Source organism: Chamaea fasciata, unplaced genomic scaffold (assembly GCF_029207755.1).
Source record: "Chamaea fasciata isolate MVZ Bird 193981 ecotype frontalis unplaced genomic scaffold, bChaFas1.0.hap1 SCAF_2, whole genome shotgun sequence".
Lineage (NCBI taxonomy): Eukaryota > Metazoa > Chordata > Aves > Passeriformes > Sylviidae > Chamaea > Chamaea fasciata.
In genome coordinates this window covers 71,528,116-71,533,170 of record NW_027094087.1, presented here as the reverse complement: position 1 = coordinate 71,533,170, position 5,055 = coordinate 71,528,116, and the positions used below count along the sequence as shown (strand labels likewise).

The window sequence follows — 5,055 nt, the reverse complement described above, 5'->3', positions numbered from 1 at the left end:
GAAAGACAGGAGTGGGACTGATATCAATGAAATTATATCAACAGATGATATGTCTCCAGTGTAAATTACTTTTTTCTTTAGAGTTCCTTTGTGAATTCTAGAACAGAACACAGATGGTTTTATAAATCTTAAAAAAAAAAAAAGCCCAAACCCAAATAAACAAAAATACCCCCAACAAATTTTATTTCCAGTAAGGTTTCCATAATTTTGGAGTGTCTGCTTCAATATCCAGAAGCTTATACTTCCAGATATCTCATACATTGCCATCATTTTTATTAAAAACATACATAAAGGTGGCATGTTATTAAAATATTTATCTGAGAGGGAAGAAAAAAAAAAGAGAAACTTATGCAGAAAATATTTTTGTTCTTGATGGGAATTTTGCAAGGATAAAATTAGTGTATTTACTCATTCCATATAAATTTTATTCTGAAAACAAATTTTCTCTTGTTTATTGATACTTGTAGCATCCTTTAAAAAAATTATTTCAAGTTCAAGCCATACAACATGACTTCATATGAAAGTAATTATATAGCTCTTCTTGACACTGGTTTACTTGTGGCATAAGTGAGGAGAATGGGTGGCAAATGGATGTTAATTTCTGTATTGAAAATAATATATATATATATAGGAATAGAAAATAACTCAGAAACAGCTTTATAAAAAAATAGGCTAAATAGAAACAAGTAGATTAAATACATGGTCTTTTATAAACTATTGTGAGAATTCACAACTTGTTTTGAAGGGTAAGAAAATTTTGGACAGGTTCTGATCGATATAGTTTCTGACCTCTAAAAAAGGTGCTGAGCTGCAGACTAGAAAAAAAGAAAAAACTGTAGATGTCACCAGAGCTAGAAACTAGCCTTCTGCTTCCATTAGGTTATTTCTGAACTTCAGTTGCAAAAGAAGTAGTTGGATTCCAACTTTTTTCTCCAAGGAAAATCAAGCACCAAAAGAAAGTCAAGAGGAAGATAGCGGTGTGATGTTGAACTGCGATTGGTTTCTCTTCCACTACAAACTACTTTACAAAGGGTTTTCTCAGAAACTGAGATTACCTGTGGAGAAAAGGGAAAGAAGGTTCATTATGTTAGGTACAAATCCATTCTAGCTTTGCTATTTAAACCTTGGTACTTTGTGATCTAAAAGCACCTTAACCTGCATAAAGTTTTATAACATTATATGTATAATATATATAAATTTATATGCCATATTTTACAATGCTTTAGCCTGAGAGGGAAGTAATTTAGTTAGTTTCATAAAAGTGTACATTTGATTTAGATTTGCAGAATGGTGTCTAATCTTTAAGAAAAATTAAAGCAAGGAGGAAGAAGTCTTACCCACCAGTATAGGGGACATCTCCATAATTTGGCAGAAGGAATCATGAATTTATTCATTTATTTTGATAAAAATTTTGTAGTGTGAACAACTTAATGAGTGATTTTCCAGAAGCAAAAGGCTAAAAATTTATTACACAGAAATAATGGCAGTTCCAGTTTACATGATATAGAAGAGATCAGTTAGGGGCAAATCTCTAGTGGGTTAGTTTCAAAATAATCATTGAGTTTTAGCCTATTTTAGCTATGGCACATACGTTCTAAAATGCAGTGTATGAATAAGCAGTGCTCATGTATACCACATCAACCAGCCCAGAGGCTAAGAAGCCAGAATTGGTGTTTGATGTTTACACATAGAATTGAATAAGAAATGTTCTTACTGTACTAATGGGTTTAAACTAAGATTCCCTATTAATAAGTCAAACACTCTCATATAGCCTGGGGAGACACTAAACTGCAATATAAATAATATTTGCTTTACAAATGTAATCACTGATTAATAACAGAAGCATAGAAGATTAAATATGATGAGACAATATACTGTGTATCTTCAAAGCAAGAGGATCTCTGTCTTACATAAAGGACCCAAAATTTGAATTGATTTAATGAGTTTTGAAAGTTAAAATAATTGCACATTTTATTGAATACTTGTAAGATTTCGTAGCCTCTGTGTACAGTATGAAAGTGTAAAAAAAAACCAACAATCATGAGACTCTGCAAAACTGTTATGGGTCTGTTGCTATTTAATCCCTGTAGGCAGCTAAACACCACAGAGCTGCTCATTCACTCTCCAACAGTGGGATGAGGAAGAAAATGAGAAGGGGAAAAATGCAAAGAAACATGTGGGTTGACACCAAAGTAGTTTAATATCTTAAAAGAAAGAAAAAAAAAATATGCTGTGCATGCCTGTAAAGCAAAATAAGGAATGAATTCACTCTTTTCCATTGACAGTGTTCAACATTGTCCAGGAAAGCAGAGCTTCATCTTGCATAACAATTGCTTGGGAACACAAATGACACCTGGAAATCCCCACTTTGTTCTCCTTTCCTGTAAATCTTATTGATGAGCCTGACTTCAAATGATATAGAATATCCCTTTGTTCTGTTGGAGCCACCCATTCAATCTCTGCCCTCTCTCAACTCCTTGTGCACCCCCAGATTCCTCACTGGTGGGGCACTTCGAGGAGCAGGATAGGCCTTGATGCTGTGTAAGCACTGCTCAGAAGTAGACAAACCATTGATGTGCTATCAACACTGTTTTGCAAACAGGCACAAACCACAGCACCACATGAAGAAATGAACCATATGAACACCGTGAAGAAATTTAATTCTATCCCAGGCAAAATCAGTACAGGTTGGAGAGATAAAATTAATCAGAAAAAAATATTCTTATTTTGTGTTTTTACACAAATTCAGAATTTAAATAAACATACATACTCCACAGTAACTCTCAAGTTGTTCTAGCTGCAGTCCAGTCTGGCTTGTGTTTCCTTTTTCCCAACCTGGAAATAAAACTCAAGATAATTTTACTAAGGAGGTAGTATAAAAGAAGATCTTTATTTGAAGGCCCCCAAGGGCAATTATGGAAAGATGTACACAAAAGCCCACCTCTGTAGGGATGAGTGCATTTTTTTTATAGGTTTTAGGAAATCAACACAATTGATAAAAAAGCACCAGTTAGGGAGACAAGTGGTGATGCATTCTTTCCCCCCGGTGAAGCCCCTTCTCTGGAGTCCTCCCCTCAGCACTGGCTGTACTTTGTCCATGAAAATGTATCTCAAAGAGTTGTTCTTGGCCTTGGTACCCAGGAAGAGCCAAGAAAGCACTGGGGCCTTGTACCTCCCAGGGCTTGGAGCTCTGGAGTTTGTTTCATGTTTCTGCTTAGGGAAAGGCCATGGAAAAGTACTGGGAAAACTAGTTACTAATGCAATACACTAAAGGGCTAAAATATAAATGTGCAAAGAATATAGAAAACATAGAAAAAAAGGCAAATCCCACACCAGCATCACTTGAAGTGAGACCGTTACAAGAGAGATGGTGGTCTGTTAAGTTACTGGATTACTAAAACAAATCCAGACCATCGTCTGCTGTAGGATACAAAACCTGTGCTCAGTATCTCATGGCACAAGTCTTTACCATGCTGGAATGGCCCTTATTTTCATTGAGAGTTTAATTTATTTCAAATCCCATATTGTCTCTGATACATTTTCCTATTTTACTTTTCATGTATATGTTCACCTCTCATCTCTCTGTAGGATTCCTTTGAGTCTAGTGTTTAGCTTCCTTCTGTCAGCAAGCTACTCTGTTATGCCAGAGTCTTGTTCAGTGTGATACAGGTTACAAAAATTTCTTCTTTAAAGAGAGATGGGATGCCACCTAAACAAAAAGTAGTAACTGTTACTAATTTTCTCAGTTCCACTTTGGTACATCTAATCAGCAGAACCTTTTTTTTTTTTTTAAACTTTTACCTTAAAGTTATTATAAAGCTAAAAAAAGTTACTTTTTAAAACTTAAATATACTTTTAAGAAGAATATTACCTTCATTGTATCATAAATCAATCCTTTATTTGGAGATTGCCTATTTTACACTAATAAATTTTGATGAAAGAATAAAATCAAACTACAGCGCAAACTTTCTCCCTTCACTACTTTTTTATTCCAAGTTCAGCACTGGTTTCAAACTGCAGATTTCAAATACATGACATTAAAGATGAATCAGGTTTATTATTCTGAGCAGCTGTTTGAGACTAGAAAAATTACCACATGACTTTCAAAACCAGATCTAGATGGATTGGATTGCTAAGCAAAATAGAAAAATAGAAAGTAACTTCCATGCATGCAGTGAAGACAGAAAGCCAAAGAACTCTGTTTATCTAGCTCTAAGAGTAACCATTAAATCTGCTTATTTAGGCACTAAGGTGCAACAGTAGATTTACTGTTAAGTTCTAAATCTTTTGTCTGCATTCCTAAATTTCTCATGCAAACTAGTTTAATCCAATTGGCAGTTTTCAAACCCTGGTGTTCAAAACAGGCAAGGGGGACCCAGGGAACTACTTGCCTGTCAGGCTCACCTCAGTCCCCAGAGAGATGATGGAGAACCTCATCCAAAAAGACATCATCAGGCACATGGAATAGAAGAAGGTGATCAGGAGTAATCAGCAGGGATCCACCAAAGGCAAATAATGCCTGACATACCTGATTGCCTTCTATGATAAGACAACCGGCTGAACAGATGATGGGAGAGTAGTGGATATTGTTCTACCTTGACTTGAACAAAGTTTTGAAAACTCCATTAAAATTTCCAGCAGGTCATGGGAGGTCATTCTATTCAGCATTAATGAGGCCACATGTGGAGTGTGGTGTACAGTTCTGGGATCCTCAGTACAGAAGAGACATGGAGCTCTTGGAGAAGCTCCAGCTGATGCCTATAAAGAAGATTAGGGGACTGGAGCATCTCACCTGTGAGGAAAGACTGAAGGAGCTGGTGTTTCTTAGCCTGGAGGAGATGACTGATAGGGGATATTATCAATGTATACAAGCATCTGAAGGGAGGGTGGCAAGAGGATGCACCCAGGCAATAAGAGTGGTGCCAAGCAATAGGACAAAAAGCAACAGACAGAAACTGGAATACAGGGAGTTCCACCCTAACATGAGGACCTCTTCTTTACTCTGAAAGTGACTAAGCACTGGAATAGATTGCCAGGAGAGGTTTTGAAGTCTCC

The 5,055-nt window shown here is 36.1% G+C and overlaps 1 long non-coding RNA gene across 1 annotated transcript; it reads right to left on the bottom strand.

Annotated features, from left to right (window-relative positions):
- Positions 1-517: 517 nt before the first annotated feature.
- Positions 518-3,697, bottom strand: LOC136286005 (uncharacterized). Its single transcript, XR_010719672.1, has 3 exons — positions 3,572-3,697; positions 2,771-2,835; positions 518-1,055 (listed from the first exon to the last, which is right to left on the bottom strand). It is a non-coding gene; the product is annotated as an uncharacterized lncRNA (long non-coding RNA).
- Positions 3,698-5,055: the final 1,358 nt, after the last annotated feature.